We start from the raw sequence: 25,598 nt of genomic DNA, 5'->3' as shown, positions 1-25,598 counted from the left end.
CAGGGGGCCGCGGTGAGCGGTTCCTGGTCACGTGTTCGCGGTTATACAATGGATAATGGCGATCACGTAAAAGTTTTTTTAAAAATTGAAGTTTCATCACCCCTCACTGGTGCGATCGGTGAGAGGAGATGAAACTTTTTACCAGAGGCCTCTGTATTTGAACCCCGACGCGATCCTCCTCCGTGAACTTACCCGGATTCTGCACATGCGACCGCCGGCAAAATGCCGGACACATGCGCAGGAGTCGGGGAGCCCAGGAAACTTAAAATCTCCTTGCTCGACGGTCGCCGAGAGCCTGGAGCATTGACGGTTGGCCTCATTGGTCCCCGGTCACGTAATAAAAAAGTAGCGATCTAACTAGAGATGAGCGAACGTACTCGTCCGAGCTTGATACTCGTTCGAGTATTAGCGTGTTCGAGATGCTCGTTACTCGTGACGAGTACCACGCGATGTTCGGGTTACTTTCACTTACATCTCTGAGACGTTAGCGCGCTTTTCTGGCCAATAGAAAGACAGGGAAGGCATTACAACTTCCCCCTGCGACGTTCAAGCCCTATACCACCCCCCCTGCAGTGAGTGGCTGGCGAGATCAGGTGTCACCTGAGTATAAAAATCGGCCCCTCCCGCGGCTCGCCACAGATGCGTTCTGACATACTTTAGGGAAAGTGCTATCTTGGTAGGCTGCTATAGGGAGAGTGTTAGGAGTTATTTTAGGCTTCAAGAACCCCAACGGTCCTTCTTAGGGCCACATCTAACCGTGTGCAGTACTGTGAAGGCTGCTTTTTGCAGTGTTGCACTTTTTTTTTTTTTTTGGTATATCGGCCGTGCAGAGCATTGCGCCCTGCAGTAATACTCCAGGGCCAGAAGCGCTTAGGCAGGGACAGAAGACATATTGATTGAATATAGGCAGTGGGCCTTTGCAAAAACATTTGGGGAAAAAATCTATTTGGGCTGCCTGTGACTGTCCTCAGTGTTCTGGTTCTCTGCTGGGTGTAGTAGTTCTCCAAATTCATACGCAGCCAGCTAAGTGTTACAGCAGGCTTGCGCAAAATTATTTCCTGGCTCTGTCTGGGCTGTTAAATAACCGCTGTATTGCAGTCCACAGTGCAACACTCTGCAGTTCTTTGACATACTCCAGGGCCAGAAGCGCTTAGGCAGGGACAGAAGACATATTGATTGAATATAGGCAGTGGGCCTTTGCAAAAACATTTGGGGAAAAAAATCTATTTGGGCTGCCTGCGACTGTCCTCAGTGTTCTGGGTCTCTGCTGGGTGTAGTAGTTCTCCAAATTCATACGCAGCCAGCTAAGAGTTACAGCAGGCTTGCGCAAAATTATTTCCTGGCGTTCCGTAAGCGAAGTCAGCCTCCAACCACAGGCCAATAAGCAGCACATTTAATTACAGCGTTCTGTTTCTGCACTACTGGTAATACACCATGCTGAGGGGTAGGGGTAGGCCTAGAGGACGTGGACGCGGGCGAGGACGCGGAGGCCCAAGTCAGGGTGTGGGCACAGGCCGAGCCAGTGCGGTGGCCAGGGGTAGAGGCAGGGCCAGACCGAATAATCCACCAACTGTTTCCCAAAGCGCCCCTTCGCGCCATGCCACCCTGCAGAGGTCAAGGTTCTCTACGGTGTGGCAGTTTTTCACAGAGACGCCTGACGTCCGACGAACAGTGGTGTGCAACCTTTGTCGCGCCAAGATCAGCTGGGGAGGCACCACCACCAGCATGCGCAGGCATATGATGGCCAAGCACCCCACAAGGTGGGACGAAGGCCGTTCACCGCCTCCGGTTTGCACCACTGCCTCTCCCCCTGTGCCCCAACCTGCCACTGAGATCCAACCCCCCTCTGAGGACACAGGCACTACCGTCTCCTGGCCTGCACCCACACCCTCACCTCCGCTGTCCTCGGCCCCATCCAGCAATGTCTCTCAGCGCAGCGTCCAGACATCGCTAGCGTCACTGTTTGGGCGCGAGCGCAAGTACGCCGCCACGCACCCGCACGCTCAAGCGTTAAACGTGCACATTGCCAAATTGATCAGCCTGGAGATGCTGCCGTATAGGCTTGAGGAAACGAAGGCTTTCAAAAGCATGATGGCGGCGGCGGCCCCGCGCTACTCGGCTCCCAGTCGCCATTACTTTTCCCGATGTGCCGTCCCAGCCCTGCACGACCACGTCTCCCGCAACATTGTACGCGCCCTCACCAACGCGGTTACTGCCAAGGTCCACTTAACAACAGACACGTGGACAAGCACAGGCGGGCAGGGCCACTATATCTCCCTGACGGCACATTGGGTGAATTTAGTGCAGGCTGGGACAGAGTCAGAGCCTGGGACCGCTCACGTCCAACCCACCCCCCGAATTGCGTGCCCCAGCTCGGTGGTGGTATCTGCGGCGGTGTATGCTTCCTCCACTAAACCACCCTCCTCCTCCTCCTACGCAACCTCTGTCTCGCAATCAAGATGTGTCAGCAGCAGCAGCACGTCGCCAGCAGTCGGTGTCACGCGGCATGGCAGCACAGCGGTGGGCAAGCGTCAGCAGGCCGTGCTGAAACTACTCAGCTTAGGAGAGAAGAGTCAGACGGCCCACGAACTGCTGCAGGGTCTGACAGAGCAGACCGACCGCTGGCTTGTGCCGCTGAGCCTCCAACCGGGCATGGTCGTGTGTGACAACGGCCGTAACCTGGTGGCGGCTCTGCAGCTCGGCAGCCTCACGCACGTGCCATGCCTGGCCCATGTCTTTAATTTGGTGGTTCAGCGCTTTCTGAAAAGCTACCCACACTTGTCATACCTGCTCGGAAAGGTGCGCCGGGTCAGCGCACATTTCCGCAACTCCAAGACGGACGCTGCCACTCTGCGGACCCTGCAACATCGGTTTCATCTGCCAGTGCACCGATTGCTGTGCGACGTGCCCACACAGTGGAACTCTACGCTCCACATGTTGGCCAGGCTCTATGAGCAGCGTAGAGCTATTGCGGAATACCAACACCAATATGGGCGGCATAGTGGGAGTCAGCCTCCTCAATTATTTACAGAAGAGTGGGCCTGGTTGGCAGCCATCTGCCAGGTCCTTGGAAACTTTGAGGAGTCTACCCAGATGCTGAGCGGGGATGCTGCAATCATTAGCGTCACCATTCCTCTGCTATGCCTCTTGAGAAATTCCCTGCAAAGCATAAAGGCAGACGCTTTGCGCTCGGAAACGGAGGCGGGGGAAGACAGTATGTCGCTGGATAGTCAGAGCACCCTCATGTCTATATCTCAGCGCGTTGAGGAGGAGGGGGAGGGGGATGAGGAGGAGGGGGAAGAGACAGCTTGGCCCACTGCTGAGGGTACACATGCTGCTTGCCTGTCATCCTTTCAGCGTGTATGGCCAGAGGAGGATGAGGAGGAAGGGGAGGAGCATGAGGAGGAGGGGGAAGAGACAGCTTGGCCCACTGCTGAGGGTACACATGCTGCTTGCCTGTCATCCTTTCAGCGTGTATGGCCAGAGGAGGAGGAGGAGGAGGAGGAGGAGGATCCTGAAAGTGATCTTCCGAGTGAGGACAGCCATGTGTTGCGTACAGGTACCCTGGCACACATGGCTGACTTCATGTTAGGATGCCTTTCTCGTGACCCTCGCGTTACACGCATTCTGGCCACTACGGATTACTGGGTGTACACACTGCTCGACCCACGGTATAAGGAGAACCTTTCCACTCTCATTCCCGAAGAGGAAAGGGGTTCGAGAGTGATGCTATACCACAGGGCGCTGGTGGACAAACTGATGGTAAACTTCCCATCCGACAGCGCTAGTGGCCGAAGGCGCATTTCCGCAGGCCAGGTAGCAGGGGAGGCGCAGAGATCAGGCAGCATGTACAGCGCAGGCAGGGGACCTTTCTCCAAGGCCTTTGCCAGCTTTTTGGCTCCCCAGCAAGACTGTGTCACCGCTCCCCAGTCAAGGCTGAGTTGGCGGGAGCACTGTAAAAGGATGGTGAGGGAGTACGTAGCCGATCGCACGACCGTCCTCGGTGACGCCTCTGCCCCCTACAACTACTGGGTGCCGAAGCTGGACACGTGGCCTGAACTCGCGCTGTATGCCCTGGAGGTGCTTGCTTGTCCTGCGGCTAGCGTCTTGTCAGAGAGTGTGTTTAGTGTGGCTGGGGGAATCATCACGGATAAGCGTACCCACCTGTCAACCGACAGTGCCGACAGGCTTACACTCATCAAGATGAACAAAGCCTGGATTTCCCCAGACTTCTCTTCTGCACCAGCGGACAGCAGCGATACCTAAGCAATACGTAGGCTGCACCCGCGGATGGAAGCATCATTCTCTATCACCATCAAAAACGGGGACCTTTTTGCTTCATCAATCTGTGTATAATATTCCTGCCCCTCCTCCTGCTCCTCCTCCTGAAACCTCACATAATCACGCCGAACGGGCAATTTTTCTTAGGCCCACAAGACTCAGTCATATAATTTTTGTAAACAATTTTTATACGTTTCAATGCTCATTAAAGCATTGAAACTTTCACCTGAACCAATTTTTATTTTAACTGGGCTGCCTCCAGGCCTAGTTACCAATTAAGCCACATTAACCAAAGCGATTAATGGATTTCACCTGCCCTCTTGGTTGGGCATGGGCAATTTTTCACAGGTACATTAGTACTGTTGGTACACCAATTTTTGGGGGCCCTCGCCTACAGTGTAATCAAATGAATTTTTAGCCCACCTGCATTACAGCTGACGTTACATCAGCTGTGTTGGGCACTGCAATGGGATATATTTATGTACCGCCGGTAGCTTCCTGGCACCCACCCATGCTGTCGGTCCACAGGGAGTTGTAACTGCATGTGTCCACTTCTAAAGAACCCCAGTCTGACTGGGGCATGCAGTGTGGGCCGAAGCCCACCTGCATTAAGCACGACATTACCTCAGCTGTGATGGGCAATGCAATGGGATATATTTATGTACCGCCGGTGGCTTCCTGGCACCCACCCATGCTGTCGGTCCACAGGGAGTTGTAACTGCATGTGTCCACTTCTAAAGAACCCCAGTCTGACTGGGGCATGCAGTGTGGGCCGAAGCCCACCTGCATTAAGCGCGACATTACCTCAGCTGTGATGGGCAATGCAATGGGATATATTTATGTACCGCCGGTGGGTTCCAGGGAGCCACCCATGCCGTGGCTCCACAGGGAGTTGTAACTGTATGTGTCCACGTCTAAAGAACCCCAGTCTGACTGGGGCATGCAGTGTGGGCCGAAGCCCACCTGCATTTAATCGGACGTTACCTCAGCTGTGATGGGCACTGCAATAGGATACATTTATGTACAGCCGGTGGGTTCCAGGGAGCCACCCATGCTGTGGGTGCACACGGAATTCCCATTGCGGAGTTGTACCTGCCTGTGACTATTTATAAAAAAACGCGGTCTGACTAGGGCATGCAGACACCTTGACAGAATGAATAGTGTGTGGCACATAGGTTCCCCATTGCTATGCCCACGTGTGCAGCTCCTGATGGAGGTGGCACAGGATTGGATTTCTCATTGCTTCTGTACAGCATTGTGGGCTATTGCCCCGCCCCTTTTAAAGAGGGTCGCTGCCTAGCCGTGCCAACCCTCTGCAGTGTGTGCCTGCGGTTCCTCCTCATGGCAGACGCACTTATAAATAGACATGAGGGTGGTGTGGCATGAGGGCAGCTGAAGGCTGGGCAGGGACAGTTTGGTGCTCGCTGTGGACACTGGGTCATGGGGGGGTTGGGCAGCATGTAACCCAGGAGAAGTGGCAGCGGAGTGTCATGCAGGCAGTGATTGTGCTTTGTTGGAGGTAGTGTGGTGCTTAGCTAAGGTATGCATTGCTAATGAGGGCTTTTCAGAAGTAAAAGTTGTTGGGGGGGGGCCCACTCTTGCCGCTATTGTGGCTTAATAGTGGGACCTGGGAACTTGAGATGTAGCCCAACATGTAGCCCCTCGCCTGCCCTATTCGTTTCTGTGTCGTTCCCATCACTTTCTTGAATTGCCCAGATTTTCACAAATGAAAACCTTAGCGAGCATCGGCAATATACAAAAATGCTCGAGTCGCCCATTGACTTCAATGGGGTTCGTTACTCGAAACGAACCCTCGAGCATCGCGAAAAGTTGGTCCCGAGTAACGAGCACCCGAGCATTTTGGTGCTCGCTCATCTCTAGATCTAACATAGGTCGGTCTCACATAACCGGATAGGAATTACGGATTCCGCATGCGTCTGATCCGCGGTAATACGCAGATCAATCGCATTGGATTATACACATCCGCTCACATTAGTGGGTTGGAATTGTGTAATCCACTCGCAGAAAAGAGAACGCAGCAGGTTCTATTTTACTGTGGCTATCCGCAGCATAGAGCCTATTGTGCTCCATGGTCATGGATATACCTGCTGCCCATACGCAACTACGTTGTGTACGGCCTGCGGGTACCCGCATCATCGCTAAGTGACGTGCGGGAAATACAAACAAAAAAAAGTGTGAGAGCTGCCCCTGATTGGTCCCTGCGCTGAGCCAATCAGAGGCATCACTCACTCACCCATTCATGAATTTATGAATGGGTGAGTGAGAGTTGCCTCTGATTGGTGAGGGCTGTGACCAATCAGAGGCAGCCCATTCAGCAGGCGGGAATTTTAAATCCCCGGCTGCTAAATACTACTCAGAGCAGTTCAGGAGAACTGCCGGCCGGCCGCGGCTGAACTCCATCTGCGGGGACAAGGTGAGTATATATATTTTTTTTATTTTTACACATTTTTGGATGATTTTCAGGGAAGGGCTTATATTTGTAAGCCCTTCCCGAAAATTCATCCTGCGCTCGCCGGCAGCCCATTGCTTTCAATGGAGCCGGCTGTATTGCCAGCTCCATTGAATTCAATGGGCTGGACAGCGCTGCTCTGCTCCGGCCCGTTTCAAAGGAAACGCGGCTAGGAGCAGATTTTTCCGGCGATTTTTCGGCCCAGGTCACGCGACTTGCGGATGCGCATCCGTCATGCGATCCGCAAATCGCGGCAAAAAACGCCCGTCTGACCGAAGCCTTATTATGTAATGCTGCCTAACATCACAATAAAAAACTTATTGAAAATAAAAAAATCTGATTAGTTTTAAAACATAAGCAGAAATCTGGAAAATTGTGAAAGGTTCAGAAACTTTCAAGCATCTCTGTACCTGTAATTTTGTCATTAGTACTAATGTACACTGACAGCTAGGTCCTCGCCACCGCCTTTCAGTAATCAATGAGCTCAAATCCTCTCTGACACTCTGACCTCTACCCCTTCGGCTGGATTCACATGAGCATTTTATCGCAGCAATTTTGCGACCATCTAATGCATTGGATTCCAATGCATTTGTTTTGATGGGCAATTCTCTGATATGTAAAAACATCTGGCAGGAAAAGACAGCATATACAGAACACATTCCTGACGGCCATTTTTAAGCTCGTCTAAAAAAGAGAGTTCTTGACCTATCTTTTGCTGGAATATGCCGATCGGTCCCATAGACTCCAATGGGAGCCTATGAGAGCTGCCGGAAAAGGGAGGTGGGAGGGAGTTTAGCAGCGGCTCTGCTAAACTCCTTCCCCCGCTCCGCCCTTTGCCTGCTGCCAACAAAGGGAGGAGGTGGGACAGGGTTGGAGATTAGCACACTAGCTCTGCTAAGCTCCCCTTGCCGGCAGCGAGCAAGGGGCGGGAATTTAACACCAGCTCCCACCCTGCCCCCTTTTGCTGGCAACTGACAAGGGGCGGAGAGTGGGAGATAAGAGGGAGGGAGTTACTCTCTTCCCCGCCCAACAGTATTTAGGGCTGCGGCATATACATGCCACATTCACCCAATGGGCGTTAAAATAGGAGAAGCAGCCATGACTTGGTTGCAGGTGCCTCTCCTTCATGCAATTTTCGGCTGCGATGCGGCCACGGCGATCGGCGACTGAAAATCAGAGTGCCCGTGTGAAGGCATCTTTCCTCTGTCACCCAGTTGCTTTGTGGGCAGCAGGCTTCTTTCCATGTTATCAATGGATCTCAATGTTGTAAGTTGCTTATTTAGATCCAGGATCTGGGCTTCCAAAGGTGCAACATACACATCATGTATAGCAATTTACGGTATTAGTGTACCTTGACGCCATCGGAAGCTAGGGGTTTTACAAAAGGAACGTCCCTCTCACACCCCCAGCTCTTGATAGAGCTATGGCTGGCAGGTCCTGTTAGCACAGTGTGGAATAAATGTCAGTGTTACCTGCAGGCTTACGGGCAGGGTTGCATTTCTTATGAGCCGTACATATAGTCATGTTACTGCTGTTAAATGTCAGAATGAACATGTAATACTGTAATCCTCATTACAAATGTCCCCTGCTCAGAGCTGCCAGACTAACCGCTTGGACTGTGCTGCGTGCCTTGTCACCCCCGGGTCCGCCACTCCCCCGATCACAGCTGCCGGCGTTTGTGCTTCGCAGCCTTCATTGTCAGTTCCGTGGATGAAGCTCCCCTGTGTGCTGCGTCCTCGCTTCTTCTTCGCCACTGTCTGCACTCTGAGATCCGTGGCAGGCACTCCCCTACTGATGGGCTCCTCCTCGCTTCTGCTCCGCCGCCACCAGCAAAGACGCATCCGGTTGGGGGTGGGGGGCAAAGGTGGCATCGTGTGCTGAAGCACTGGCCTGCCACCAGATAAAACTCTGTGTGTCCCCCGGGGCTGTGGAATCCCTGCAGCCGCCAGTATGTGCTAATTACATGCCTTGGGGGTGCCTTTGACTGTTGTGCAGCGGCGCTGGTATAGCAGCCTCAGAACGCTTTTGCCCTAGTGAAAAAAAGTACAGGCATGTTGCGGCTTCTGCCTCGGTGGCCACGAAGGGCTTGTGAGCTCTGACGATGCCTTTGCATCGCGCAGCGCTCCATGTATTTTCAAGGCAACTTTTGGTGCCCTTCCAGGACCTATGTGGCAGGCTGGTGTGCAGTCAATCAGGGTACAGGGGCGTCACCCCCCCCTGTCAATCTTGACTCCACCAGGACTTCCTGGTGGTGTCAAGATACACTAATACCGCAATTTACACCCTCAAAGGGAACCTGTCATCACCTTTGAGCCCCATAAAACTATGTTAACTATGTTCTCAATGTTCAGAGAAAGGGTAGTGTGGTGACTGTGTTTAATACTCACCGTGTGCACTATTCCAGCATTGTGTGTACGCAAAATTGACATGCATACATAGAGTAACTCTTTTAAGTCGGCTTGTGCACACTCTCCCATAGATGAATGGGAGCTGGCTGAAAGAGTCCCTCTGTGTGCATGAGCCAACTTCTCAGTAGCACAATGTTGAAACAGGACGCCCGGTGAGCATGAAACACAGCTCTCCATACTTTAAATGGCTATTCAAGGACTGTGAACACTGCATACACTGTACAAGCATGGCCATATTTACCACTAGGCACAGGAGGGCAGATGTCTAGGGAAGCCATGACACTTAGATTGGACATGTTGCATATACACTATGCTCCAAAAACGGCCATACACTTACTAATACAGGAGGGCAAATATGTGCACCACCCTCAACATGCAGGCTGTCAAACTATCAAATGAGGCAGCCAGTTACTCCTGTGGAGGACACCGATGAGACAGCCCCTCACACGGCCTCTTAATATACAGGGGGGTGGCTGCTTGTGTATACTCCTTCACAGAGTAAATACAAAGTGCCAGACTTTCAGATACATGTAGTGTACCATGCAGACCAGTAGTTTATTAACCCCTTAAGTACATGGCCTATTTTGGGCTTAAGGACACAACGATTTTGATGGATTTTAATCTTCATTTTTCAAAAGCCATAACCTTTTTATTTTTCTGTTGACACGGCCGTATAAGGGCTTAATTTTTTTCGTGGTGAACAGTAGTTTTTATTGGTGCCCTTTTTGGCTACATAGATTATATTGTAAAACTTTTAGTATTTTTTTTTATGATAGCAGGAAGAGAAAATACAGAATTTGTATGCTTTTATGCCTGCCTGTATCGCATCGTGTATCCAAGCTGGTGGCAGCCCAACAGGGTACTGGAGTCTCCGTGCCTGCCCGTATCATATCTTGTATCCAAGCTAGAGGTGGCACAACAGGGTACTAGAGCCTCCATGTCTGCCTGTATCACATCTTGTATCCAAACTAGAGGTGGTACAAAAGGGTACTGGATAGAGATGAGCGAACGTACTCGGATAAGCACTACTCGTCCGAGTAATGTGCTTTATCCGAGTACCTCCCCGCTCGTCCTGAAAGATTCGGGACGCGCTGCGGAGCGGGGAGCTGCAGGGGAGAGCGGGGAGGAACGGAGGGGAGATCTTTCTCTCCTTCTCTCCCGCCCGCTCTCCCCTGCTCCCCGCTGCGACTCACCTGTCAGCAGCGGAGCGCCCCGAATCTTTCAGGACGAGCGGCGAGATACTCGGATAAAGCACATTACTCAGACAAGTAGTGCTTATCCGAGTACGTTCACTCATCTCTAGTACTGGAGCTCCATGCCCACCCATATCACATCTTTTACCCAAGCTAGAGGCTGTACAACAGGGTTTTAGAGCCTCCATGTCCACCTATATCCCATCTTGTATCCAAGCTAAAGACAGTACAACAGGGTCTTAGCACCTCCCTTCGAGGGGTCAGTTTTCCACAACAAAATGCTCCTTTTGCTCTGATATTGTAATCACTTACATCAGCATTACAATCACACAGATAAAGTTTCATTCAATTCCGACAACTTCTTCTAGGTGTTTGATTTTTTTGACAATGAGTGTATATGATTTTGTTTTTTTATGCCATTCACGAATAGTCACCTTAAATTCTATAATAGATTTATAAAACTGGTTACTGCAGTTGTAGTGATACAAAATATCTGCACACTATTTGTTGCTTTGTAATGGTTATATAATAAACTGTATTATATGTTAAAAATATTGTGTTTGTATGTTTTTAGCTTTTAATTTTTTTACATATTTAATTATATTTTATTAACCTTTTTAATGCCATATTTGGATTTCTTATAAACTATTCATGCCTTTGCCCTGAAAGAAGCAAAACTCAGGGTTGGGCTGAGCTCAGCCTGACACATGTTTTTATGATGTGTAAAAGCACAAACAAATTGTGAGTATATGGAATAATAATTTATTTTTATCTGAAAAGTAGAGGCTATCTGCACTATTTTTCTTCTACTCATTCACTCCAGGACTAAAAGATGAATCATTTTTGGATCAGACATTTTAAGGGCCGCTGTGACAAAAACACATTTTTCCATCCCATATATCACATATCCCATTTTCTATTGGGATATATTTCCATTGGGTAGTGCTGAAAAGTTTTTTCTTTTTTGTACAAATATTGTGAAGTTTTGGCTGCCTTCACTTGGTCGTGCACACCTACCCCCCATTTACCTTCTGTCCCTCGTACTGTACCATATGAATGGTATTCTACCTTCCCTGATTTTATTTGTAGGATTAGTCCCAAGAGAGGAGCATTCTGAGAGGTAGGAACTAGAGATGAGCGAGCGTACTCGCTAAGGGCAAATACTCGAGTGAGTATTGCCTTTTGCGAGTACCTGCCCGCTCGTCTCAAAAGATTCGGGTGAGCTCTCTCCCCCCCGCTCACTCCTGCTCACTCCCGCAACTCACCGCTCACCCCCGCCGGCACCCGAATCTTTTGAGACGAGTAGGCAGGTATATTCCCTTAGCGAGTACGCTTGCTCATCTCTAGTAGAAACCCAACTTTCCCAGGTTGAAATCACTCCACCTGGTTTTAGCGTTAGGACTAGAGATGAGCGAGCACCAAAATGCTCGGGTGCTCGTTACTCAAGACGAACTTTTCGCGATGCTCGAGGTTCGTTTCGAGTAACGAACCCCATTGAAGTCAATGGGCGACCCGAGCATTTTTGTATATCGCCGATGCTCGCTAAGGTTTTCATTTGTGAAAATCTGCAAAACCCAAGAAAGTGCTGGAAACGACACAGAAACGGATAGGGCAGGCGAGGGACTACATGTTGGGCTGCATTTCAGGTTCCCAGGTCCCACTATTAAGCCACAATAGCGGCAAGAGTGGGCCCCCCCCTCCCAACAATTTTTACTTCTGAAAAACCCTCATTAGCAAGGCATACCTTAGCTAAGCACCACACTACCTCCAACAAAGCACAATCACTGCCTGCATGACACTCCGCTGCCACTTCTCCTGGGTTACATGCATTGCCCATCACAGCTGAGGTAACATCCGATTAAATGCAGGTGGTCTTCGGCCCACACTGCATGCCCCAGTCTGACCGGGGTTTTTAATACATAGACACTGGCAGGTACAAATCCCTTATGTGAAGTCCCTGTGGACCCACAGCATGGGTGGCTCGCTGGAACCCACCGGCGGTACATAAACGTATCCCATTGCAGTGCCCTGCTCAGCAGAGCTAACATCACATACAATACAGGTGTGCTTCGGCCCACAGTGCATGCCCCAGTCAGAGTGGTAATATGTACCTTAACAGTAACCGCGTTGGTGGGAATGTGGTGGCGACTGCGGACCTAGTAGCGTGGTTTTATTTAGTTGGTTTTCGGAATGTGGCCAGGATTAAGTGGGCCGTGGTGGGGGGATGGTGGGTGGGCTCTCTTGTTGTGTCGGTAAAGGTGAAATTCTTGGACTGCCACCAGACGGACCAATGCAAAGGTATTTGGCAAGAATGTTTTCATTGTTGGAGGAGGAGGGGGATGTTTTTGAGGCACTACGTGTCCTCTCCATGTGTCCGTGGTTATATGCACCTTAACAGTAACCGCGTTGGTGGGAAATGGCCTCGCCACCATCATGTCTTTGGGAAGCCTCCGTTTCCACACCCCAGTGACATAGCATTAGCCGCGGTATAGGCAGAGCCCAGAATTAGTAACATTTCAGTGGTAGCATTAGGGACAGGCCCCAGTAACATATCACTAGCAGCATTATAGGGGGAGCACAGTATTAGTTCCTTTTCAGTAGTAGTAGCAGTCCAGACAGGTCCCAGTAACAATTCCGAAGCAGCAGTATAGGGGGAGCACAGTCTTAGTTCCATTTCAGTAGTAGTAGCAATCAAGACAGGCCCCAGTAACAAATCCGAAGCAGCAATATAGGGGGAGCACAGTCTTAGTTCCATTTCAGTAGTAGTAGCAATCAAGACAGGTCCCAGTAACAATTCCGAAGCAGCAGTATAGGGGGAGCACAGTATTAGTTCCATTTCAGTAGTAGTAGCAGTCAAAACAGGCCACAGTAACATTCCCATTGCAGCAGTTTAGGGAGATAACAGTCTCTTTCACATTTCAGTAGTTGCAGTATAGACAAGGACCCAGTTACATTTATGTAGCAAAAGTGTGGGCCAACCCCACACACCTTGCTGTAGCATGAGTGCAGGCGAAGCCCATAAAAATTACTAGGATTACACTGTAGGCGAGGGCCCAAAAAATTGGTGTACCAACAGTACTAATGTACCTCAGAAAAATTGCCCATGCCCAACCAAGAGGGCAGGTGAAACCCACTAATCGCTCTGGTTAATGTGGCTTATTTTATAACTAGGCCTGGAGGCAGCCCAGTTAAAATAAAAATTGGTTCAGGTGCAAGTTTCAACGCTTTAATGAGAATTGAAACGTATAAACATTGTTTAGAAAAGTCATATGACTGAGCCTTGTGGGCCTAAGAAAAATTGCCTGTTCGGCGTGATTACGTGAGGTTTTCGGAGGAGGAGCAGGAGGAGGAGGATGAATATAATACACAGATTGATGAAGCTAAAAGGTCCCCGTTTTTTATGGTGATAGAGAACGATGCTTCCATCCGCGGGTGCAGCCTACGTATTGTTTAGGTACCGCTGCTGTCCGCTGGTGGAGAAGAGAAGTCTGGGGAAATCCAGGCTTTGTTCATCTTTATGAGTGTAAGCCTGTCGGCACTGTCGGTTGACAGGCGGCTACACTTATCCGTGATGATTCCCCCAGCCGCACTAAACACCCTCTCTGACAAGACGCTAGCCGCAGGACAAGCAAGCACCTCCAGGGCATACAGCGCGAGTTCAGGCCACGTGTCCAGCTTCGACACCCAGTAGTTGTAGGGAGCAGAGGTGTCACGGAGGACGGACGTGCGATCGGCTACGTACTCCCTCACCATCCTTTTACAGTGCTCCCGCCGACTCAGCCTTGACTGAGGAGTGGTGACACAGTCTTGCTGGGGAGCCATAAAGCTGGCAAAGGCCTTGGAGAGTGTTCCCCTGCCTGCGCTGTACATGCTGCCTGATCTCCGCACCTCCCCTGCTACCTGGCCCTCGGAACTGCGCCTTCTGCCACTAGCGCTGTCGGATGGGAATTTTACCATCAGTTTGTCCACCAGGGTCCGGTGGTATAGCATCACTCTCGAACCCCTTTCCTCTTCGGGTATGAGAGTGGAAAGGTTCTCCTTATACCATGGGTCGAGCAGTGTGTACACCCAGTAATCCGTAGTGGCCAGAATGCGTGTAACGTGAGGGTCACGAGACAGGCATCCTAACATGAAGTCCGCCATGTGTGCCAGGGTACCTGTACGCAACACATGGCTGTCCTCACTCGGAAGATCACTTTCAGGATCCTCCTCCTCCTTCTCAGGCCATACACGCTGAAAGGATGACAGGCAAGCAGCATGGGTACCCTCAGCAGTGGGCCAAGCTGTCTCTTCCCCCTCCTCCTCATGCTCCTCCTCCTCCTCAACGCGCTGAGATATAGACATGAGGGTGCTCTAACTATCCAGCGACATACTGTCTTCCCCCGCCTCCGTTTACGAGCGCAAAGCGTCTGCCTTTATGCTTTGCAGGGAACTTCTCAAGAGGCATAGCAGAGGAATGGTGACGCTAATGATTGCAGCATCGCCGCTCACCATCTGGGTAGACTCCTCAAAGTTTCCAAGATCCTGGCAGATGTCTGCTAACCAGGCCCACTCTTTTGTAAAGAATTGAGGAGGCTGACTCCCACTATGCCGCCCATGTTGGAGTTGGTATTCCACTATAGCTCTACGCTGCTCATAGAGCCTGGCCAACATGTGGAGCGTAGAGTTCCACTGTGTGGGCACGTCGCACAGCAGTCGGTGCACTGGCAGACTAAACCGATGTTGCAGGGTCCGCAGGGTGGCAGCGTCCGTCTTGGACTTGCGGAAATGTGCGCTGAGCCGGCGCACCTTACCGAGCAGGTCTGACAAGCGTGGGTAGCTTTTCAGAAATCGCTGAACCACCAAATTAAAGACGTGGGCCAGGCATGGCACATGCGTGAGGCTGCCGAGCTGCAGAGCCGCCACCAGGTTACGGCCGTTGTCACACACGACCATGCTCGGTTGGAGGCTCAACGGCGAAAGCCAGCGGTCGGTCTGCTCTGTCAGACCCTGCAGCAGTTCGTGGGCCATGTGCCTCTTCTCTCCTAAGCTGAGTAGTTTCAGCACGGCCTGCTGACGCTTGCCCACTGCTGTGCTGCCACGCCGCGCGACACTGACTGCTGGCGATGTGCTGCTGCTGACACATCTTGATTGCGAGACAGAGGTTGTGTAGGAGGAGGACGAGGAGGAGGGTGGTTTAGTGGAGGATGCATACGCCGCCGCAGATACCAGCACCGAGCTGGGGCCCGCAATTCTGGGGGTGGGTAGGACGTGAGCGGTCCCAGGCTCTGACTCGGTCCCAGCCTCCACTAAATTCACCCAATGTGCCGTCAGGAAGATATAGTGGCCCTGCCCGCCTGTGCTTGTCCACGTGTCCGTTGTTAAGTGGACCTTGGCAGTAACCGCGTTGGTGAGGGCGCGTACAATGTTGCGGGAGACGTGGTCGTGCAGGGCTGGGACGGCACATCGGGAAAAGTAGTGGCGACTGGGAACCGAGTAGCGCGGGGCCGCCGCCATGTTTTTGAAAGCCTCCGTTTCCACAAGCCTATACGGCAGCATCTCCCGGCTGATCAATTTGGCTATGTGCACGTTTAACGCTTGAGCGTGCGGGTGCGTGGTGGCGTACTTGCACTTGCGCTCAAACAGTTGCGCCATCGACAGCTGCACGCTGCGCTGAGAGACATTGCTGGATGGGGCCGAGGACAGCGGGGGTGAGGGTGTGGGTGCAGGCCGGGAGATGGTCGTGCCTTTGTCCTGAGAGGGGGGTTGGATCTCAGTGGCAGGTTGGGGCACGGGGGGAAAGGCAGTGGTGTAAACCGGAGGCGGTGAACGGCCTTCGTCCCACCTTGTGGGGTGCTTGGCCATCATATGCCTGCGCATGCTGGTGGTGGTAAGGCTGGTGGTGGTGGCTCCCTGGCTGATCTTGGCACGACAAACCTTGCACACCACAGTTCGTTGGTCGTCTGCACTCTCAGTGAAAAACTGCCACACCTTTGAGTACCTCGGCCTCTGCAGGGTGGCATGGCGCGAGGGGGCGCTTTGGGAAACAGTTGGTGGATTATTCGGTCTGGCCCTGCCTCTACCCCTGGACACCGCACTGCCTCTTCCAACCTGCCCTGCTGCTGCACTTGCCTCCCCCTCTGAAGACCTGTCCTCAGTAGGCGTAGCAAACCAGGTGAGGTCAGTCACCTCATCGTCCAGCTGCTCTTCCTCCGAATCCTCTGTGCGCTCCTCCCTCGGACTTACTGCCCTTACTACTACCTCGCTGATAGACAACTGTGTCTCATCGTCATCATCCTCCTCACCCACTGAAAGCTCTGAGACAGTTGCCGGAAGTCCCCAGCCTCATCCCCCGGACCCCGGGAACTTTCCAAAGGTTGGGCATCGGTCACGATAAACTCCTCTGGTGGGAGAGGAACCATTGCTGCCCAATCTGGGCAGGGGCCCGAGAACTGTTCCTGGGAGTCTGCTTGCTACTCAGAATGTGTCATTGTCATGGAGTGAGGAGGCTGGGAAGAAGGAGGAGCAGCAGCCAGAGGATTCAGAGTTGCAGCTGTGGACGGCGTAGAAGACTGGGTGGTCGATAGATTGCTGGATGCACTTTCTGCCATCCACGACAGGGCCTGCTCACACTGCTCATTTTCTAATAAAGGTCTACCGCGTGGACCCATTAATTGTGAGATGAATCTGGGGACCCCTGAAACTTGCCTCTCTCCTAATCCCGCAGCAGTCGGCTGCGATACAGCTGGATCAGGAGCTCGGCCTGTGCCCACACCCTGACTTGGGCCTCTGCGTCCTCGCCCACGTCCACGTCCTCTAGGCCTACCCCTCCCCCTCAGCATGGTGTATTACGAGTAGAGCAGAAACAGAACGCTGTAATTAAATGTGCCGCTTATTGGCCTGCGGTTGGAGGCTGACTTCGCTTACAGAACGCACAGCAGAGCCAGGAAACAATTTTGCGCACGCCTGTAGTGAGACGTAGGTGCATAGGACTGAGCTAGTGGAATTCACAGCGCAGAAGCAGTCAAGTGACCAAAGGGCAGTGGTAGGCCTTAAGTATTTTCCTTCAATTTTTTTAAATGGTGAGCTGAAACAGCAGACAGATACTGTATGCAGCGTATCTATTGTATACTGTTTCCCTCTGGCGCTATGACGGCGGTGATGTAACGGGCACAGCAGAGCCAGGAAACAATTTTGCGCAAGCCTGCTGTAACGCTTAGCTGTGTATTAATTAGGACTACTACCCCCAGCAGACACGCAGTACACTGAGGACGGTCACAGGCAGCCAAAAGATAGTATTTTTCCCCATTTTTTTTTAAAAAGCCCACTACCTATATAGACAGTATATCTCTTTCACCTTTCCCTCTTTCCCTGCCTCACCAGTACTGCCCCTATACTCTGTACAATGACTGCAGACTGAGGACGCAATGGTCTGCACGCCCGATATACAAAAAAAAAAAATTGTGCAACACTGCTCCCAGCAGCCTCAATACTACTGCACACGGTCAGATGTGGCCCTAAGAAGGACCGTTGGGGTTCTTGAAGACTAAAATAAGACCTAACACTCTCCCTATAGCAGCTACAGCAAGACAGCACTTTCCCTGATCTCTGTCACCATGCATCTGTGGCGAGCCGCGGGTGGGGCAGATTTAAATACTCGGGTGTCATCTGATCTCACCAGCCACTCAATGCAGAGGGGTGGTATAGGGCTGGAACATCACAGGAGGAAGTTGTAATGCCTTCCATGTCTTTCTATTGGCCAGAAAGCGCGCAAATGTCTCAGAGATGAAAGTGAAAGTAACTCGAACATCGCGTGGTGCTCGTCTCGAGTAACGAGTATTTCGAACACCCTAATACTCGAACGAGCATCAAGCTCGGACGAGTACGCTCGCTCATCTCTAGTTAGGACCCATCTGAAAGTTTGGTCACCTGGACGTTGGTAGATGGGCCAACGTAATTTGGTCACATGATTACTGTTATCCATTAGATAACAGTGATCATGTACAGTTTAAAAGTGTAGAAAAAACATTTAAAATGTTAAAGTTTCATCTCCCCTAACATATCGTATCTGTGAGGGAATATGAAATCAGAAAGATGGAAAATACCTCTACAGTGACATCTATTTGTTAGTAGCATTCCTTCAATTCAAAGTGACCTTATAAAAAAAAGTCTACAATGATTGGGATTTTTAAACCAAGCAGACTGTTTCTCAGTGTTTGCCCCTCATCAATAGATGGCAAATGACACAATTCCAGTCAAAGTAGCTGCTCGGAACTATCTAATCCACTTGCAGAAAACAGAACGCAGCATGTTCTATTTTACCAAGGATATCTGCAACATAGAGCCCATTGTGCTCCATGGTCGCGGATATACCCACAGCCCTCACGCAACTACATTGTGTACGGGCTGCTGGTTCCCGCATCATCGCTGAGCGATGGTGCGGGAAATACAAACAAAAAAAGGTGTACTGCACATGACCCCCTGTGTGAGTATGCAGTTAAGCGCGGTACATTATGCGGCCGTACGCAGGACCACAGCTGGTATCCGCTGCGGGCCTCCGCAAGCGGATTTGATATATGGCCGTGTGAGCCGGGTGTTATTCAGATCCTTATCTGTAATACATAATTTACAAGAAGCCCCGGGAACTTTCACCTTCCTGCAGTTCCAGGAGCAGCTTGTCGCCTTCTGTGTGAGACCACCGCACCTCAGCAAGCTTACGAAGACTCACAGAGCGCCACTTTACACCCCATCACTGCCACTGAGGTCAAGAAATACCCCCCAAAAAAGCATGAGTGGAATACCGATACCCGATTTTATTGCCCCATGTGGCCATCCCAACTGGGCCTCCATAATTACCCTTGTCTTCAGACATACCACACAGTTTACATTATTACTTTTATGTAAGATTTAGGGAATGCCAAAAAAGGGCAGGGGGTTGGGTGGGGTTATTTTTAGGGAGTCAATTTTTATTCCGCACAAGTTGTGCGCTGAAAGCCAATGGGTGTTCCCTCCATTATAGGCCTAGTCATGTGTCCAGTAGGCAGATTAGCACTACAATGGGCAGATTTCTGAACTCAGGATTAATAGGGGGATCAATTTCGGGGGGAAAGTTTTCATTCATATGTGTGCTGCACAAAAAAAACAGTTTTTAAAATGACACACTTGCCAAAAAAATGAAAATCGAAATCCTTCTGCTTGGCTTATATTGATTCAAAAACTGTGAGGTCAAAATACGCAGTATACCCCTAGTTGAATTCATTAAGAGGTCATGTTTTCAAAATGGGGTCATTTGTGAGGGGTTTCCATCATTTTGGCCACTCACAGACTCTTGTCTGTGAGTGGCCTAAAATGGGTAATGGGGCCTAAATGGGGCCTAAATCACCTTCAAGCAAAATGTCTGTTCCTGAAAAACACCGGCTGCTCCTTTCGGTTTGGGCCCCGTTGTGCATACAGACATAAGATTAGGGCCACAATGGGTATTCTTCTGAACACAGGACAAACAGAGGTATTCATTTTGGGGTGTAAATCCTCATTTTATGTGCACTATAGGAAAAAAACTGCCTTTAAAATGACATATGTGCAAAAATATGACATTTTATTTTTTCTCCTCTAAATTGCATTAACTCTTGAAAAAAAACCTGTGTGTTAAAATACTCCTGACCCCCCTCAGTGAATACATTAAGAGGTGTAGTTTTTAAAATGGGGTCATTTGTGGGGGTATCTATTATTCTGACACCTATGAGCCATTGCAATCTTGGCTTGGTGTAGGAATACAAAGTGTTCCTCAAAATTCTGATAATCAATGTTAAATTTGTATATCTTAGCAAAAATTTGAAGAGAATGTTTGCACATATTTGCAAAACTGCAATCGAAAATTTGAAAAAAATGACAATTTTTTCAAAATTTTCCCAATTTCTGCACTTTTAATGAATATACACAAATTCTATCAGTCTATTTTTACCACCTAAATGAAGTATAAAATGTGGCGAAAAAACAATGTCAGAATCACTTGGATATGCAAAACCTTTACAGAGTTTTTCTATGTTAAAGTCATATGTCAGATTTCCAAGATTTGGCTTGGTCATCAAGGCACAAACAGCCTTGGTCACTAAGGGGTTAAGATTTCTGTCTTAAGATCCCTCTTTATCTTTGCAGGTTTAAGGAGACCAAGGGTCTGCCTAATCAGCCATTCATACATATATCGGGCACCTAAATGGGCCTCCACATGCCCAGACAGGCTAAATTTATACTCTTCTCAGGGCATCAGGGGGCATAAATGGCTTCCTTCATCCACCACATTTTTCCACATTACAGTCTTTTGCTTCTTTATTTCATTTATGATGCAGGTTTATGATGTTTGCTCTTCAAAGGGCATGGTGTTTCATGTTACAGAACATCCTGACATTCTGCAACTTTTAATTTTAGCCAGGGTCTTAGGTAAATCTAGGGTAATTTATTGACATAAGTTAACACAAACTTATGACTACATTTGCCTTTTTATAATAAATATAAAACAATATACATCACTTCTAGAGATGAGCGAGCACCAAAATGCTCGGGTGCTTGTTACTCGAGACGAACTTTTCGCGATGCTCGAGGATTCGTTTCGAGTAACGAACCCCATTGAAGTCAATCGGCGACCCTGATCTGGATTATGATTTCTCCAGCAGGCTTTGGGGTATTTTGCCGCTTCCGAATTATGTCGTGTGCACACAGCGTCGACCAGAATCAGACACAAATGCTGGTCTAAAACCGGGAGAGTCTCTACAATGTGTAGAGGCTCAGGCTTTTTATTATAACACATGACAACCGCCCTTCAATGGGCGTGCAACAGATTACATCAGTAACATATAAGATTCTCATTTGTCGGATCATATAGAATCCCCCACCTCTCTGCCCACCCCCTTCCAAGTGGTGAGGTAGTATGGACTTTTGTCCTAGCTGAAGTCAGCTCCGTGTAGTGATGAATCATTGTTTAACTAGCTTGTGTGAAGGGAGTGGAAGGGGGCTAGGTAAACACTCAGTGTTGGTCACAGGATATAAGGATATACACATAACACTATGGCCCTTAACTCTTAGAGGTCTCTTGTGCAATCCCTATGTACTTAGCTATGTTTTTAGCTAACATTAGATCAGACATCCATTGTCTAGCAAATACTATGATTAGATTGTGTGTGTGTCCTTTAAACTCCCGAGCTGAAAGTCATTACAACAGCAAAATACATTTGGGTTATATAAATCGATAGACATTTTATAAATAATCATCATGTCTATCACAATCCCCCCTTAAAATGTCTATCCTCTAATTCTCTATCTAATTTTCACAGTTTTCTGCGCATGAGCCTATAACTGGAGCGCGTTGAAGGTTCGTTTTAGGGTCTTCAAGGGGGTGTAGGACTTGTCCACTCCTTCTGGGGATGCATCCAGCAAACTCATGGTGGGAGCGGCTTTTCCAGCATCAGTTTCACAGGTCTCTCTGACACAGGGAATAACACAGCAGACTAGAACAGAAAAGGTAACCATCAGTTCACATACAACAGCGACGCCCGTCTGTGCCAGGATCCTTTACCACCCGCTCATCCATGGCGAGTGCTGGTCCCAAAAGTTAGCTCTTTTTAGTCAGTGCGGTCAGCTTCTTAATGGCAACTGCGTCTCTACCCGCGGGTCACGTGTCGTCTAGGATGTAGGTATGACAAGTCTCCCCTATCATCTTACAGACACTCCCCTTTTTAGCTAAAGTCATATCTAAGGTCATTCTATTTTGAAAAAGTCATAGTCGAGGTAGGTCCTATTGGTCGACTAGTCCCTATAAGGCGTCTCTAGTATAATTTATAAACCGCTGCTAATTATAATAAACATAATTAATCCAGTCAACATTTATTTACCATAATGATCAGGAAAATGGACTCGGATCTAGTTTTAACTTGGTCTCTAATTTTTAAAACTCGTCAGGTAGCCCCCTTGGCTATCCTATGACGTCAATGTACACGTGTAGATCAAAACTACCACCAGGGGTCTCTCTTCTCGCTCTAGCATAATGTTACAATACTAGTAGCGTGAACAGGTACGCACGGCGTGGGACTCCCTAATCTTCACCCACACCAATGTCCCTCCTGGAGATAGTCCTAATGGTGAACACGTCCAAGTCGCCTCACCCTTGCGTCAGGGTTTTCCCACTGCCCGTAAGTCCCTACTCCTAGGAGGGGGGGGATCCCTACCTCACCTCAGAGGGAGGCCATGGATTCCCTGGGCTCATTTCCGGGCATCCATACCCTCTATCTGTACAAGTTAACACCCCACAGGGTGTGCCCTCGCCGGAACCTAAGGTCTTCTGCACTATCCCTTGGCAAATGGGAATTCCACTGACAATCCATCTTAGGAGATCGGGGCAGGCACAGTACTAGTACATTTCTCCTCTTCTTTGGTAGCGTATGTGGTTGGCATTATCGGAACTGGCTCTTCATCTTTTTTAAACAAGGGAAATATTGGTGAGTTCCCCAAAAATCTCCCTCCACCCTGCCTAATTGCCTGGCAGGTGTAGTTTCCAGGGTAGTCAGTAATACTCTCTCCGGTGCAAAACACTTAAGTAGTTATAGAGTATTCCTTCTTCCATTTCTCACGGACAGTGTAATTAGCAGAAATGTTCGTGAAGAGACTAATAAACCACTCTTCAGCATCTACAGGGAGATTTAGGGGGACCATCCCCGAGTGTGGTCGGGCACTACCGCACACACAACAGTTAGACTTGTTGCTCCTGTTAGCATTGTACCTCATCAACTCCAACCAGAGATTCTGGTCAGAGTAGCCAGTCGCTACTGTCAAGGTGTCCTCAAAAGGTAGGGTCGGCTATGATCATCATGTTCGTCAAGGTCTTTATCTTACGGCGGAGGGGGTTAATTATGGGCACGAGACTAAGTGAAGGCTTCCATTCGGCTGCATCTACCATATCCCTTGTTTTAAACTTCCCTAAGGGATCTGTCCTCCCGTACCGGTATGTCCCCAGACTATAAGTCTCCCCGTCCCCCGGGCTTGGATCTCCCATGGTTAATATAAAAACCGCATTAAAACCAAGCAGCATACTAAGTTCAGCCTTCCAATACCTGCTGTCCTTATTACTCTCAAGGAGGGTTATACGACTAATTAGGGATTTCCCGCTCTTATCTTTCTTATTTAAGGCACTTCGCGGTTTATAGGACTAGTCTGTTCCTGCGTTCCATCCCACTAATCCCCAATAACGGCAGTCTTCTCCCCAGACGTTATCAGTGGCGCAAACATATTGTATTCCCCGGGTATATAAGTCATATAACCAGCTGGACTGAGCTAAATCTGGCCTGTGGTGGGATCTTGTGCCTAGACACGGGACCACAGTACAATAGTCGAAGGAATATGCGGCTACTTGAGCATTGAACGAGTTATACCAAAAGGTAACCATACCCCCATATTCTTCCGACTAAGGATTCCAGTTGCCACCCTCCTCTCTCACTAGCCCTAACCAGAGTAACGTCTTTGGCACAACTAAGACTGGTCTCCCGGATCTGAAGCTTTCTTACAGTATGAAGCATGGATCCATGTAAGTCTTTCGGCTAGTTTCACAGCTGTGGCAGTAGTCAGAAGCACCTGGTAGGGGCCATCAAATCGGGGCTCAGGAGGGTGCTTCCTGGGGAACTTCTTGATGCACACCCAATCCCCAGGCTGCAAGATATGTGTCCCAGTGTCTGCCTCTGAGTCTGGAAGAGAACACCTGTGCATAGGCTTTGGTTAGTTCTTTAACAACGGAAATCACATACTTAGTCAACACATCAGATTGTAATTGTAACTACTGAGGATAGTAACAACCTAGCCTTGGGGCTAGCCCAAACAATCTCGTAGGGAGATAATGTATAATCCCCCCTGGGTTCATATCTAACACTGTATAAGGCTATTGGATGACAGTCTTTCCAAAGTGGCGTCATTTTTAAGTATCTTACTTTTTAGCGTGCCACTACGTCTCTCCACCTTGCCACTACTCTAAAGGTGGTACAGTATGTAAAAGGCCTGGGATACACCCAGAGCAGACATGACATGTTACATTCACCTGCGAAGTTTATACCTCTGTCTGACTCTGAATCACTTCTGGTACCCCATATTCACAGTTTACCTCGTTCATGAGCTTCTTTGCGGTTACCTACTTGTTTACCTTGGTAACAGGGTCGGCCTCCAACCTGCAAAGACATCAACAACAACAAGCACGTAGTCATACTTCCCAACAAGTGGGAGCTGAACGTAGTCAATTTGCAATCCCTGAAATGGGTAGAGTGGTCCCGGCAAGTGTGATGTGGCAAATTTACTTCTGCCCTGACTCACCTATGGCATAGATCATGCTAAACTGGACAAATGATGCAGCAGCTACAGAGAACCCAGAAGTCGCCCAACCTCTTTCAAGCGTCGTCGTCAGTGCTGCTTTACTAGGTGGGTCTTTGCGTCCATCAGCTGGGCCATCATGGGATACAGGAACTGTGGTGGGCAAGTGCTGTTGACCGTTCACCACACGCTGTCCTGTTTCTGCTGCTCCCATATTAGTCCATTTATTCTTTTCTTCCTTGCTGGCTTGTAACTGTAAAAGTCTTTAGCATATCAAAGTCCAAATTTTTGTCAATGTCCAAAGTTTTTTACCACTGACTCATGCTGTCAGTATCTTTTCTTCTTTCTTCCACGGCTTGAGGGCCGCTGCCTTTGCTATGCTGTCAACGAGGGTGTCGTCTCTCGCCTCTCCAGTGTAGGACTCGGTGCGAACTCTCAACTTTGTCAGGTAGAAGCAGGGCCTCCATGCGACTCTGTACCGCTGCACCATTCTCAATTGGTTGTCCTGCTAAGGTAAAAACTGTCTGGCCTTCCATATTGGGCCGTAATCATGAGCTGTGCCAAATGCATACCAGGAGTCAGTGTAAAGGGTTGCCGTCTTACCTCTCACCACTCTACTCGCCTCAGTGAGGGCCTTCAATTCCGCTTCTTGTACTGTGACATGCGGAGGCAGAGCTTCTGCTTCTAGGACATCTTGTTGTGTGACCACTGCATATCCGATGTGGAGTCATCAGTCCTCACCCTGGTACCATCTGCAAAAAGCTCAACATATGCATTATCAACAGGGGTTCTGATAACTGTTTGCATACCTGCAGTTTCTTACTGAATTAGTACTAAATAATCGTGCTGATGTTCTATTTCACATGGCTCGGAATCTTGTTATCTTATTCCATTTATTTTAATTTTTTTCAAACCCAATAGCTGATC

Source organism: Eleutherodactylus coqui, chromosome 3 (assembly GCF_035609145.1).
Source record: "Eleutherodactylus coqui strain aEleCoq1 chromosome 3, aEleCoq1.hap1, whole genome shotgun sequence".
In the NCBI taxonomy this organism is placed as follows: Eukaryota; Metazoa; Chordata; class Amphibia; order Anura; family Eleutherodactylidae; genus Eleutherodactylus; species Eleutherodactylus coqui.
Note: the sequence above shows the minus strand (reverse complement) of the source record.